This window comes from Camelus dromedarius, unplaced genomic scaffold (genome assembly GCF_036321535.1).
Source record: "Camelus dromedarius isolate mCamDro1 unplaced genomic scaffold, mCamDro1.pat HAP1_SCAFFOLD_183, whole genome shotgun sequence".
NCBI classification, from domain to species: domain Eukaryota; kingdom Metazoa; phylum Chordata; class Mammalia; order Artiodactyla; family Camelidae; genus Camelus; species Camelus dromedarius.
In genome coordinates, this window is record NW_026989846.1 from 1,503,975 (window position 1) to 1,519,644 (window position 15,670).

A 15,670-nucleotide genomic window follows, 5' to 3' on the forward strand; every position below is an offset into this window, starting at 1 on the left:
AAAGTTTCTTTTCAGTTGCAAACTCCATTCCATACATATATATGGGGAGGTACAAGCTCCAACTCGGTTTTACTGTGAAACCTGCAGGAACTTCAAACCGATACTAGGATAGAGACTGAGAAAGCAGAGAAAAAGTGTCTCCTGCAACCCGTTCCCTTGGTGCTAAATGAACGAACGTCTCTCCACTTGCTCAGTTCTGAGAGATAAGTGTGTGTGAAAGCCGTCCTTCAAATAGCTTGTTGGGAACTCAAAGTTTCTTTTCAGTTGCAAACTCCATTCCATACATATATATCGGGAGGTACTAGCTCCAACTCGGTTTTACAGTGAAACCTGCAGGAACTTCAAACCGGCACTAGGAAAGATAATGAGAAAGCAGAGAAAAAGTGTCTCCTGCAACCCGTTCCCTTGGTGCTAGATGAACGAATGTCTCTCCACTTGCTCAGTTCTGAGGGATAAGTGAATGTGAAAGCCGTCCTTCACATATATTGTTGGGAACACATAGTTTCTTTTCAGTTGCAAACTCCATTCCATACATATATATGGGGAGGTACTAGCTCCAACTAGGTTTTACAGTGAAAACTGCAGGAACTTCAAACATGCACTAGGAAAAATTCTGAGAATGCAGAGAAAATGTGTCTTCTGCAACCCGTTCCCTAGGTGCTAGATGAATGAAAGTCTGTCCACTTGCTCAGTTCTGAGAGATAAGTGTGTGTGAAAGCCGTCCATCGCCTAGCTTGTTGGGAACACCAAGTTTCTTTTCAGTTGCAAACTCCATTCCATACATATATATGGGTAGGTACTAGATCCAACACGGTTTTACAGTGAAAACTGCAGGAACTTCAAACCGGCACTAGGAAACAGACTGAGAAAAGAGAGAAATAGTGTCTCCTGCAACCCGTTCCCTTGGTGCTAGATGAACGAATGTCTCTCCACTTGCTCAGTTCTGAGGGATAAGTGTGTGTGAAAGCCGTCCTTCACATAGCTTGTTGGGAACACATAGTTTCTTTTCAGTTGCAAACTCCATTCCATAGATATATATGGGGAGGTACTAGCTCCAACTAGGGTTTACAGTGAAAACTGCAGGAACTTCAAACATGCACTAGGAAAAATTCTGAGAAAGCAGAGAAAATGTGTCTACTGCAACCCGTTCCCTTGGTGCTAGATGAACGAACGTCTCTCCACTTGCTCAGTTCTGAGAGATAAGTGTGTGTGAAAGCCGTCCTTCAACTAGCTTGTTGGGAACACAAAGTTTCTTTTCAGTTGCAAACTCCATTCCATACATATATATGGGGAGGTAAAAGCTCCAACTCGTTTTTACAGTGAAAACTGCAGGAACTTCAAACCGGCACTAGGAAACAGACTGAGACAGCAGAGAAAAAGTGTCTCCTGCAACCCGTTCCCTTGGTGCTAGATGAACGAACGTCTCTCCCCTTGCTCAGTTCTGAGAGATAAGTGTGTGTGAAAGTCGTCCTTCACCTAGCTTGTTGGGAACACAAAGTTTTTTTTCAGTTGCAAACTCCATTCCATACATATATATGAGGATGTACTAGCTCCAACTCGGGTTTACAGTGAAAACTGCAGGAACTTCAAACCGGCACTAGGAAACAGACTGAGAAAACAGAGAATAAGTGTCTCCATCAACCCGTTCCCTTGGTGCTAGATGAACGAACGTCTTTCCACTTGCTCAGTTCTAGAGATAATTTGTTTGAAAGCCGTCCTTCACCTAGCTTGTTGGGAACACAAAGTTTCTTTTCAGTTGCAAACTCCATTCCATACATATATATGGGGAGGTACAAGCTCCAACTCGGTTTTACTGTGAAACCTGCAGGAACTTCAAACCGATACTAGGATAGAGACTGAGAAAGCAGAGAAAAAGAGTCTCCTGCAACCCGTTCCCTTGGTGCTAAATGAACGAACGTCTCTCCACTTGCTCAGTTCTGAGAGATAAGTGTGTGTGAAAGCCGTCCTTCAAATAGCTTGTTGGGAACTCAAAGTTTCTTTTCAGTTGCAAACTCCATTCCATACATATATATCGGGAGGTACTAGCTCCAACTCGGTTTTACAGTGAAACCTGCAGGAACTTCAAACCGGCACTAGGAAAGATAATGAGAAAGCAGAGAAAAAGTGTCTCCTGCAACCCGTTCCCTTGGTGCTAGATGAACGAATGTCTCTCCACTTGCTCAGTTCTGAGGGATAAGTGAATGTGAAAGCCGTCCTTCACATATCTTGTTGGGAACACATAGTTTCTTTTCAGTTGCAAACTCCATTCCATACATATATATGGGGAGGTACTAGCTCCAACTAGGTTTTACAGTGAAAACTGCAGGAACTTCAAACATGCACTAGGAAAAATTCTGAGAATGCAGAGAAAATGTGTCTACTGCAACCCGTTCCCTAGGTGCTAGATGAATGAAAGTCTGTCCACTTGCTCAGTTCTGAGAGATAAGTGTGTGTGAAAGCCGTCCATCGCCTAGCTTGTTGGGAACACCAAGTTTCTTTTCAGTTGCAAACTCCATTCCATACATATATATGGGTAGGTACTAGATCCAACACGGTTTTACAGTGAAAACTGCAGGAACTTCAAACCGGCACTAGGAAACAGAATGAGAAAGCAGAGAAAAACTGTCTCCTGCAACCCGTTCCCTTGGTGCTAGATGAACGAACGTCTCTCCCCTTGCTCAGTTCTGAGAGATAAGTGTGTGTGAAAGCCGTCCTTCACCTAGCTTGTTGGGAACACAAAGTTTCTTTTCAGTTGCAAACTCCTTTCCATACATATATATGGGTAGGTACTAGATCCAACACGGTTTTACAGTGAAAACTGCAGGAACTTCAAACCGGCACTAGGAAACAGAATGAGAAAGCAGAGAAAAACTGTCTCCTGCAACCCGTTCCCTTTGTGCTAGATGAACGAAAGTCTCTCCACTTGCTCAGTTCTGAGAGATAAGTGTGTGTGAAAGCCGTCCTTCACTTAGCTTGTTGGGAACACAAAGTTTCTTTTCAGTTGCAAACTCCATTCCGTACATATATATGGGGAGGTACGAGCTCCAACTCGGTTTTACAGTGAAAACTGCAGGAACTTCAAACCGGCACTAGGAAACAGACTGAGAAAGCAGAGAAAAAGTGTCTCCTTCAACCCGTTCCCTTGGTGCTAGATGAACGAACATCTTTCCACTTGCTCAGTTCTGAGAGATAAGTGTGTTTGAAAGCCGTCCTTCACCTAGCTTGTTGGGAACACAAAGTTTCTTTTCAGTTGCAAACTCCATTCCATACATATATATGGGGAGGTACTAGCTCCAAATCGGTTTTACAGTGAAAACTGCAGGAACTTCAAAACGACACTAGGAAAGAGAATGAGAAAGCAGAGAAAAAGTGTCTCCTGCAACCCGTTCCCTTGGTGCTAGATGAACGAACGTCTCTCCACTTGCTCAGTTCTGAGAGATAAGTGTGTGTGAAAGCCGTCCTTCACCTAGCTTGTTGGGAACACAAAGTTTCTTTTCAGTTGCAAACTCCATTCCATACATATATATGGGGAGGTACTAGCTCCAACTCGGTTTTACAGTGAAAACTGCAGGAACATCAAACCGGCACTAGGAAAGAGACTGAGAAAGCAGAGAAAAAGTGTCCCCTGCAACCCGTTCCCTTGGTGCTAGATGAACGAACGTCTCTCCACTTGCTCAGTTTTGAGAGATAAGTGTGTGTGAAAGACGTCCTTCGCCTAGCTTGTTGGGAACACCAAGTTTCTTTTCAGTTGCAAACTCCATTCCATACATATATATGGGTAGGTACAAGATTCAACACGGTTTTACAGTGAAAACTGCAGGAACTTCAAACCGGCACTAGGAAACAGACTGAGAAAGCAGAGAAAAAGTGTCTCCTGCAACCCGTTCCCTTGGTGCTAGATGAACGAAAGTCTCTCCACTTGCTCAGTTCTGAGAGATAAGTGTGTGTGAAAGCCGTCCTTCACCTAGCTTGTTGGGAACACAAAGTTTCTTTTCAGATGCAAACTCCATTCCATACATATATATGGGGAGGTACTAGCTCCAACTCTGTTTAACAGTGAAAACTGCAGGAACTTCAAACCGGCACTAGGAAACAGACTGAGAAAGCAGAGAAAAAGTGTCTCCTTCAACCCGTTCCCTTGGTGCTAGATGAACGAACGTCTCTCCACTTGCTCAGTTCTGAGAGATAAGTGTGTGTGAAAGCCGTCCTTCACCTAGCCTGTTGGGAACATATAGTTTCTTTTCAGTTGCAAATTCCATTCCGTACATATATATGGGGAGGTACTAGCTCCAACTCGGTTTTACAGTGAAAACTGCAGGAACTTCAAACCGGCACTAGGAAACAGACTGAGAAAGCAGAGAAAAAGTGTCTCCTGCAACCCATTCCCTTGGTGCTAGATGAACGAATGTCTCTCCACTTGCTCAGTTCTGAGGGATAAGTGTGTGTGAAAGCCGTCCTTCACATAGCTTGTTGGGAACACATAGTTTCTTTTCAGTTGCAAACTCCATTCCATAGATATATATGGGGAGGTACTAGCTCCAACTAGGGTTTACAGTGAAAACTGCAGGAACTTCAAACATGCACTAGGAAAAATTCTGAGAAAGCAGAGAAAATGTGTCTACTGCAACCCGTTCCCTTGGTGCTAGATGAACGAACGTCTCTCCACTTGCTCAGTTCTGAGAGATAAGTGTGTGTGAAAGCCGTCCTTCAACTAGCTTGTTGGGAACACAAAGTTTCTTTTCAGTTGCAAACTCCATTCCATACATATATATGGGGAGGTAAAAGCTCCAACTCGTTTTTACAGTGAAAACTGCAGGAACTTCAAACCGGCACTAGGAAACAGACTGAGACAGCAGAGAAAAAGTGTCTCCATCAACCCGTTCCCTTGGTGCTAGATGAACGAACGTCTTTCCACTTGCTCAGTTCTAGAGATAATTTGATTGAAAGCCGTCCTTCACCTAGCTTGTTGGGAACACAAAGTTTCTTTTCAGTTGCAAACTCCATTCCATACATATATATGGGGAGGTACAAGCTCCAACTCGGTTTTACTGTGAAACCTGCAGGAACTTCAAACCGATACTAGGATAGAGACTGAGAAAGCAGAGAAAAAGTGTCTCCTGCAACCCGTTCCCTTGGTGCTAAATGAACGAACGTCTCTCCACTTGCTCAGTTCTGAGAGATAAGTGTGTGTGAAAGCCGTCCTTCAAATAGCTTGTTGGGAACTCAAAGTTTCTTTTCAGTTGCAAACTCCATTCCATACATATATATCGGGAGGTACTAGCTCCAACTCGGTTTTACAGTGAAACCTGCAGGAACTTCAAACCGGCACTAGGAAAGATAATGAGAAAGCAGAGAAAAAGTGTCTCCTGCAACCCGTTCCCTTGGTGCTAGATGAACGAATGTCTCTCCACTTGCTCAGTTCTGAGGGATAAGTGAATGTGAAAGCCGTCCTTCACATATATTGTTGGGAACACATAGTTTCTTTTCAGTTGCAAACTCCATTCCATACATATATATGGGGAGGTACTAGCTCCAACTAGGTTTTACAGTGAAAACTGCAGGAACTTCAAACATGCACTAGGAAAAATTCTGAGAATGCAGAGAAAATGTGTCTTCTGCAACCCGTTCCCTAGGTGCTAGATGAATGAAAGTCTGTCCACTTGCTCAGTTCTGAGAGATAAGTGTGTGTGAAAGCCGTCCATCGCCTAGCTTGTTGGGAACACCAAGTTTCTTTTCAGTTGCAAACTCCATTCCATACATATATATGGGTAGGTACTAGATCCAACACGGTTTTACAGTGAAAACTGCAGGAACTTCAAACCGGCACTAGGAAACAGAATGAGAAAGCAGAGAAAAACTGTCTCCTGCAACCCGTTCCCTTGGTGCTAGATGAACGAACGTCTCTCCCCTTGCTCAGTTCTGAGAGATAAGTGTGTGTGAAAGCCGTCCTTCACCTAGCTTGTTGGGAACACAAAGTTTCTTTTCAGTTGCAAACTCCTTTCCATACATATATATGGGTAGGTACTAGATCCAACACGGTTTTACAGTGAAAACTGCAGGAACTTCAAACCGGCACTAGGAAACAGAATGAGAAAGCAGAGAAAAACTGTCTCCTGCAACCCGTTCCCTTTGTGCTAGATGAACGAAAGTCTCTCCACTTGCTCAGTTCTGAGAGATAAGTGTGTGTGAAAGCCGTCCTTCACTTAGCTTGTTGGGAACACAAAGTTTCTTTTCAGTTGCAAACTCCATTCCGTACATATATATGGGGAGGTACTAGCTCCAACTCGGTTTTACAGTGAAAACTGCAGGAACTTCAAACCGGCACTAGGAAACAGACTGAGAAAGCAGAGAAAAAGTGTCTCCTGCAACCCGTTCCCTTGGTGCTAGATGAACGAACGTCTCTCCACTTGCTCAGTTCTGAGAGATAAGTGTGTGTGAAAGCCGTCCTTCACCTAGCTTGTTGGGAACACAAAGTTTCTTTTCAGTTGCAAACTCCATTCCATACATATATATGGGGAGGTACTAGCTCCAACTCGGTTTTACAGTGAAAACTGCAGGAACATCAAACCGGCACTAGGAAAGAGACTGAGAAAGCAGAGAAAAAGTGTCCCCTGCAACCCGTTCCCTTGGTGCTAGATGAACGAACGTCTCTCCACTTGCTCAGTTTTGAGAGATAAGTGTGTGTGAAAGACGTCCTTCGCCTAGCTTGTTGGGAACACCAAGTTTCTTTTCAGTTGCAAACTCCATTCCATACATATATATGGGTAGGTACAAGATCCAACACGGTTTTACAGTGAAAACTGCAGGAACTTCAAACCGGCACTAGGAAACAGACTGAGAAAGCAGAGAAAAAGTGTCTCCTGCAACCCGTTCCCTTGGTGCTAGATGAACGAAAGTCTCTCCACTTGCTCAGTTCTGAGAGATAAGTGTGTGTGAAAGCCGTCCTTCACCTAGCTTGTTGGGAACACAAAGTTTCTTTTCAGATGCAAACTCCATTCCATACATATATATGGGGAGGTACTAGCTCCAACTCTGTTTAACAGTGAAAACTGCAGGAACTTCAAACCGGCACTAGGAAACAGACTGAGAAAGCAGAGAAAAAGTGTCTCCTTCAACCCGTTCCCTTGGTGCTGGATGAACGAACGTCTCTCCACTTGCTCAGTTCTGAGAGATAAGTGTGTGTGAAAGCCGTCCTTCACCTAGCTTGTTGGGAACACAAATTTTCTTTTCAGTTGCAAACTCCATTCCATACATATATATGGGGAGGTACTAGCTCAAACTCTGTTTTACAGTGAAAACTGCAGGAACTTCAAACCGGCACTAGGAAACAGAATGAGAAAGCAGAGAAAAAGTGTCTCCTGCAACCCGTTCCCTTGGTGCTAAATGAACGAACGTCTCTCCACTTGCTCAGTTCTGAGAGATAAGTGTGTGTGAAAGCCGTACTTCACATAGCTTGTTGGGAACTCAAAGTTTCTTTTCAGTTGCAAACTCCATTCCATACATATATATCGGGAGGTACTAGCTCCAACTCGGTTTTACAGTGAAACCTGCAGGAACTTCAAACCGGCACTAGGAAAGAGAATGAGAAAGCAGAGAAAAAGTGTCTCCTGCAACCCGTTCCCTTGGTGCTAGATGAACGAATGTCTCTCCACTTGTTCAGTTCAGAGGGATAAGTGTGTGTGAAAGCCGTCCTTCACATAGCTTGTTGGGAACACAAAGTTTCTTTTCAGTTGCAAACTCCATTCCATACATATATATGGGGAGGTACTAGCTCCAACTAGGTTTTACAGTGAAAACTGCAGGAACTTCAAACATGCACTAGGAAAAATTCTGAGAAAGCAGAGAAAATGTGTCTACTGCAACCCGTTCCCTAGGTGCTAGATGAATGAAAGTCTGTCCACTTGCTCAGTTATGAGAGATAATTGTGTGTGAAAGCCGTCCATCGCCTAGCTTGTTGGGAACACCAAGTTTCTTTTCAGTTGCAAACTCCATTCCATACATATATATGGGTAGGTACTAGATCCAACACGGTTTTACAGTGAAAACTGCAGGAAATTCAAACCGGCACTAGGAAACAGAATGAGAAAGCAGAGAAAAACTGTCTCCTGTAACCCGTTCCCTTGGTGCTAGATGAACGAACGTCTCTCCCCTTGCTCAGTTCTGAGAGATAAGTGTGTGTGAAAGCCGTCCTTCACCTAGCTTGTTGGGAACACAAAGTTTCTTTTCAGTTGCAAACTCCATTCCATACATATATATGAGGAGGTACTAGCTCCAACTCGGGTTTACAGTGAAAACTGCAGGAACTTCAAACCGGCACTAGGAAACAGACTGAGAAAGCAGAGAAAAAGTGTCTCCTGCAACCCGTTCCCTTGGTGCTAGATGAACGAAAGTCTCTCCACTTGCTCAGTTCTGAGAGATAAGTGTGTGTGAAAGCCGTCCTTCACCTAGCTTGTTGGGAACACAAAGTTTCTTTTCAGTTGCAAACTCCATTCCATACATATATATGGGGAGGTACTAGCTCCAACTCTGTTTAACAGTGAAAACTGCAGGAACTTCAAACCGGCACTAGGAAACAGACTGAGAAAGCAGAGAAAAAGTGACTCCTTCAACCCGTTCCCTTGGTGCTAGATGAACGAACGTCTCTCCACTTGCTCAGTTCTGAGAGATAAGTGTGTGTGAAAGCCGTCCTTCACCTAGCTTGTTGGGAACACAAATTTTCTTTTCAGTTGCAAACTCCATTCCATACATATATATGGGGAGGTACTAGCTCAAACTCTGTTTTACAGTGAAAACTGCAGGAACTTCAAACCGGCACTAGGAAACAGAATGAGAAAGCAGAGAAAAAGTGTCTCCTGCAACCCGTTCCCTTGGTGCTAAATGAACGAACGTCTCTCCACTTGCTCAGTTCTGAGAGATAAGTGTGTGTGAAAGCCGTACTTCACATAGCTTGTTGGGAACACATAGTTTCTTTTCAGTTGCAAACTCCATTCCATACATATATATCGGGAGGTACTAGCTCCAACTCGGTTTTACAGTGAAACCTGCAGGAACTTCAAACCGGCACTAGGAAAGAGAATGAGAAAGCAGAGAAAAAGTGTCTCCTGCAACCCGTTCCCTTGGTGCTAGATGAACGAATGTCTCTCCACTTGTTCAGTTCAGAGGGATAAGTGTGTGTGAAAGCCGTCCTTCACATAGCTTGTTGGGAACACAAAGTTTCTTTTCAGTTGCAAACTCCATTCCATACATATATATGGGGAGGTACTAGCTCCAACTAGGTTTTACAGTGAAAACTGCAGGAACTTCAAACATGCACTAGGAAAAATTCTGAGAAAGCAGAGAAAATGTGTCTACTGCAACCCGTTCCCTAGGTGCTAGATGAATGAAAGTCTGTCCACTTGCTCAGTTATGAGAGATAATTGTGTGTGAAAGCCGTCCATCGCCTAGCTTGTTGGGAACACCAAGTTTCTTTTCAGTTGCAAACTCCATTCCATACATATATATGGGTAGGTACTAGATCCAACACGGTTTTACAGTGAAAACTGCAGGAAATTCAAACCGGCACTAGGAAACAGAATGAGAAATCAGAGAAAAACTGTCTCCTGTAACCCGTTCCCTTGGTGCTAGATGAACGAACGTCTCTCCCCTTGCTCAGTTCTGAGAGATAAGTGTGTGTGAAAGCCGTCCTTCACCTAGCTTGTTGGGAACACAAAGTTTCTTTTCAGTTGCAAACTCCATTCCATACATATATATGAGGAGGTACTAGCTCCAACTCGGGTTTACAGTGAAAACTGCAGGAACTTCAAACCGGCACTAGGAAACAGACTGAGAAAGCAGAGAAAAAGTGTCTCATTCAACCCGTTCCCTTGGTGCTAGATGAACGAACGTCTTTCCACTTGCTCAGTTCTAGAGATAAGTGTGTTTGAAAGCCATCCTTCACCTAGCTTGTTGGGAACACAAAGTTTCTTTTCAGTTGCAAACTCCATTCCATACATATATATGGGGAGGTACTAGCTCCAACTCTGTTTAACAGTGAAAACTGCAGGAACTTCAAACCGGCACTAGGAAACAGAATGAGAAAGCAGAGAAAAAGTGTCTCCTGCAACCCGTTCCCTTGGTGCTAAATGAACGAACGTCTCTCCACTTGCTCAGTTCTGAGAGATAAGTGTGTGTGAAAGCCGTCCTTCACATAGCTTGTTGGGAACTCAAAGTTTCTTTTCAGTTGCAAACTCCATTCCATACATATATATGGGGAGGTACTAGCTCCAACTCGGTTTTACAGTGAAACCTGCAGGAACTTCAAACCGGCACTAGGAAAGAGAATGAGAAAGCAGAGAAAAAGTGTCTCCTGCAACCCGTTCCCTTGGTGCTAGATGAACGAATGTCTCTCCACTTGTTCAGTTCTGAGGGATATGTGTGTGTGAAAGCCGTCCTTCACATAGCTTGTTGGGAACACAAAGATTCTTTTCAGTTGCAAACTCCATTCCATACATATATATGGGGAGGTACTAGCTGCAACTCGGTTTTACAGTGAAAACTGCAGGAACTTCAAACCGGCACTAGGAAAAATTCTGAGAAAGCAGAGAAAATGTTTCTACTGCAACCCATTCCCTTGGTGCTAGATGAACGAACGTCTCTCCACTTGCTCAGTTCTGAGAGATAAGTGTGTGTGAAAGCCGTCCTTCACATAGCTTGTTGGGAACACAAAGTTTCTTTTCAGTTGCAAACTCCATTCCATACATATATATGGGGAGGTACTAGCTCCAACTAGGTTTTACAGTGAAAACTGCAGGAACTTCAAACATGCACTAGGAAAAATTCTGAGAAAGCAGAGAAAAGGTGTCTACTGCAACCCGTTCCCTAGGTGCTAGATGAATGAAAGTCTGTCCACTTGCTCAGTTATGAGAGATAATTGTGTGTGAAAGCCGTCCATCGCCTAGCTTGTTGGGAACACCAAGTTTCTTTTCAGTTGCAAACTCCATTCCATACATATATATGGGTAGGTACTAGATCCAACACGTTTTTAAAGTTAAAACTGCAGGAAATTCAAACCGGCACTAGGAAACAGAATGAGAAAGCAGAGAAAAACTGTCTCCTGTAACCCGTTCCCTTGGTGCTAGATGAACGAACGTCTCTCCCCTTGCTCAGTTCTGAGAGATAAGTGTGTGTGAAAGCCGTCCTTCACCTAGCTTGTTGGGAACACAAAGTTTCTTTTCAGTTGCAAACTCCATTCCATACATATATATGAGGAGGTACTAGCTCCAACTCGGGTTTACAGTGAAAACTGCAGGAACTTCAAACCGGCACTAGGAAACAGACTGAGAAAGCAGAGAAAAAGTGTCTCATTCAACCCGTTCCCTTTGTGCTAGATGAACGAACGTCTTTCCACTTGCTCAGTTCTAGAGATAAGTGTGTTTGAAAGCCATCCTTCACCTAGCTTGTTGGGAACACAAAGTTTCTTTTCAGTTGCAAACTCCATTCCATACATATATATGGGGAGGTACTAGCTCCAACTCTGTTTAACAGTGAAAACTGCAGGAACTTCAAACCGGCACTAGGAAACAGACTGAGAAAGCAGAGAAAAAGTGTCTCCTTCAACCCGTTCCCTTGGTGCTAGATGAACGAACGTCTCTCCACTTGCTCAGTTCTGAGAGATAAGTGTGTGTGAAAGCCGTCCTTCACCTAGCTTGTTGGGAACACAAAGTTTCTTTTCAGTTGCAAACTCCATTCCATACATATATATGGGGAGGTACTAGCTCAAACTCTGTTTTACAGTGAAAACTGCAGGAACTTCAAACCGGCACTAGGAAACAGAATGAGAAAGCAGAGAAAAAGTGTCTCCTGCAACCCGTTCCCTTGGTGCTAAATGAACGAACGTCTCTCCACTTGCTCAGTTCTGAGAGATAAGTGTGTGTGAAAGCCGTCCTTCACATAGCTTGTTGGGAACTCAAAGTTTCTTTTCAGTTGCAAACTCCATTCCATACATATATATGGGGAGGTACTAGCTCCAACTCGGTTTTACAGTGAAACCTGCAGGAACTTCAAACCGGCACTAGGAAAGAGAATGAGAAAGCAGAGAAAAAGTGTCTCCTGCAACCCGTTCCCTTGGTGCTAGATGAACGAATGTCTCTCCACTTGTTCAGTTCTGAGGGATATGTGTGTGTGAAAGCCGTCCTTCACATAGCTTGTTGGGAACACAAAGATTCTTTTCAGTTGCAAACTCCATTCCATACATATATATGGGGAGGTACTAGCTCCAACTCGGTTTTACAGTGAAAACTGCAGGAACTTCAAACCGGCACTAGGAAAAATTCTGAGAAAGCAGAGAAAATGTGTCTACTGCAACCCGTTCCCTTGGTGCTAGATGAACGAACGTCTCTCCACTTGCTCAGTTCTGAGAGATAAGTGTGTGTGAAAGCCGCCCTTCACCTAGCTTGTTGGGAACACAAAGTTTCTTTTCAGTTGCAAACTCCATTCCATACATATATATGGGGAGGTACAAGCTCCAACTCATTTTTACAGTGAAAACTGCAGGAACTTCAAACCGGCACTAGGAAACAGACTAAGAAAGCAGAGAAAAAGTGGCTCCTGCAACCCGTTCCCTAGGTGCTAGATGAATGAAAGTCTGTCCACTTGCTCAGTTCTGAGAGATAAGTGTGTGTGAAAGCCGTCCATCGCCTAGCTTGTTGGGAACACCAAGTTTCTTTTCAGTTGCAAACTCCATTCCATACATATATATGGGGAGGTACTAGCTCCAACTCGGTTTTACAGTGAAAACTGCAGGAACTTCAAACCGGCACTAGGAAACAGACTGAGAAAGCAGAGAAAAAGTGTCTCCTTCAACCCGTTCCCTTGGTGCTAGATGAACGAACGTCTTTCCACTTGCTCAGTTCTGAGAGATAAGTGTGTTTGAAAGCCGTCCTTCACCTAGCTTGTTGGGAACACAAAGTTTCTTTTCAGTTGCAAACTCCATTCCATACATATATATGGGGAGGTACTAGCTCCAAATCGGTTTTACAGTGAAAACTGCAGGAACTTCAAACCGACACTAGGAAAGAGAATGAGAAAGCAGAGAAAAAGTGTCTCCTGCAACCCGTTCCCTTGGTGCTAGATGAACGAACGTCTCTCCACTTGCTCAGTTCTGAGAGATAAGTGTGTGTGAAAGCCGTCCTTCACCTAGCTTGTTGGGAACACAAAGTTTCTTTTCAGTTGCAAACTCCATTCCATACATATATATGGGGAGGTACTAGCTCAAACTCTGTTTTACAGTGAAAACTGCAGGAACTTCAAACCGGCACTAGGAAACAGAATGAGAAAGCAGAGAAAAAGTGTCTCCTGCAACCCGTTCCCTTGGTGCTAAATGAACGAACGTCTCTCCACTTGCTCAGTTCTGAGAGATAAGTGTGTGTGAAAGCCGTCCTTCACATAGCTTGTTGGGAACTCAAAGTTTCTTTTCAGTTGCAAACTCCATTCCATACATATATATCGGGAGGTACTAGCTCCAACTCGGTTTTACAGTGAAACCTGCAGGAACTTCAAACCGGCACTAGGAAAGAGAATGAGAAAGCAGAGAAAAAGTGTCTCCTGCAACCCGTTCCCTTGGTGCTAGATGAACGAATGTCTCTCCACTTGTTCAGTTCTGAGGGATATGTGTGTGTGAAAGCCGTCCTTCACATAGCTTGTTGGGAACACAAAGATTCTTTTCAGTTGCAAACTCCATTCCATACATATATATGGGGAGGTACTAGCTCCAACTCGGTTTTACAGTGAAAACTGCAGGAACTTCAAACCGGCACTAGGAAAAATTCTGAGAAAGCAGAGAAAATGTTTCTACTGCAACCCGTTCCCTTGGTGCTAGATGAACGAACGTCTCTCCACTTGCTCAGTTCTGAGAGATAAGTGTGTGTGAAAGCCGTCCTTCACATAGCTTGTTGGGAACACAAAGTTTCTTTTCAGTTGCAAACTCCATTCCATACATATATATGGGGAGGTACTAGCTCCAACTAGGTTTTACAGTGAAAACTGCAGGAACTTCAAACATGCACTAGGAAAAATTCTGAGAAAGCAGAGAAAATGTGTCTACTGCAACCCGTTCCCTAGGTGCTAGATGAATGAAAGTCTGTCCACTTGCTCAGTTATGAGAGATAATTGTGTGTGAAAGCCGTCCATCGCCTAGCTTGTTGGGAACACCAAGTTTCTTTTCAGTTGCAAACTCCATTCCATACATATATATGGGTAGGTACTAGATCCAACACGGTTTTACAGTGAAAACTGCAGGAAATTCAAACCGGCACTAGGAAACAGAATGAGAAAGCAGAGAAAAACTGTCTCCTGTAACCCGTTCCCTTGGTGCTAGATGAACGAACGTCTCTCCCCTTGCTCAGTTCTGAGAGATAAGTGTGTGTGAAAGCCGTCCTTCACCTAGCTTGTTGGGAACACAAAGTTTCTTTTCAGTTGCAAACTCCATTCCATACATATATATGAGGAGGTACTAGCTCCAACTCGGGTTTACAGTGAAAACTGCAGGAACTTCAAACCGGCACTAGGAAAGAGACTGAGAAAGCAGAGAATAGTGTCTCATTCAACCCGTTCCCTTTGTGCTAGATGAACGAACGTCTTTCCACTTGCTCAGTTCTAGAGATAAGTGTGTTTGAAAGCCATCCTTCACATAGCTTGTTGGGAACACAAAGTTTCTTTTCAGTTGCAAACTCCATTCCATACATATATATGGGGAGGTACTAGCTCCAACTCTGTTTAACAGTGAAAACTGCAGGAACTTCAAACCGGCACTAGGAAACAGACTGAGAAAGCAGAGAAAAAGTGTCTCCTTCAACCCGTTCCCTTGGTGCTAGATGAACGAACGTCTCTCCACTTGCTCAGTTCTGAGAGATAAGTGTGTGTGAAAGCCGTCCTTCACCTAGCTTGTTGGGAACACAAAGTTTCTTTTCAGTTGCAAACTCCATTCCATACATATATATGGGGAGGTACTAGCTCAAACTCTGTTTTACAGTGAAAACTGCAGGAACTTCAAACCGGCACTAGGAAACAGAATGAGAAAGCAGAGAAAAAGTGTCTCCTGCAACCCGTTCCCTTGGTGCTAAATGAACGAACGTCTCTCCACTTGCTCAGTTCTGAGAGATAAGTGTGTGTGAAAGCCGTCCTTCACATAGCTTGTTGGGAACTCAAAGTTTCTTTTCAGTTGCAAACTCCATTCCATACATATATATGGGGAGGTACTAGCTCCAACTCGGTTTTACAGTGAAACCTGCAGGAACTTCAAACCGGCACTAGGAAAGAGAATGAGAAAGCAGAGAAAAAGTGTCTCCTGCAACCCGTTCCCTTGGTGCTAGATGAACGAATGTCTCTCCACTTGTTCAGTTCTGAGGGATATGTGTGTGTGAAAGCCGTCCTTCACATAGCTTGTTGGGAACACAAAGATTCTTTTCAGTTGCAAACTCCATTCCATACATATATATGGGGAGGTACTAGCTCCAACTCGGTTTTACAGTGAAAACTGCAGGAACTTCAAACCGGCACTAGGAAAAATTCTGAGAAAGCAGAGAAAATGTGTCTACTGCAACCCGTTCCCTTGGTGCTAGATGAACGAACGTCTCTCCACTTGCTCAGTTCTGAGAGATAAGTGTGTGTGAAAGCCGCCCTTCACATAGCTTGT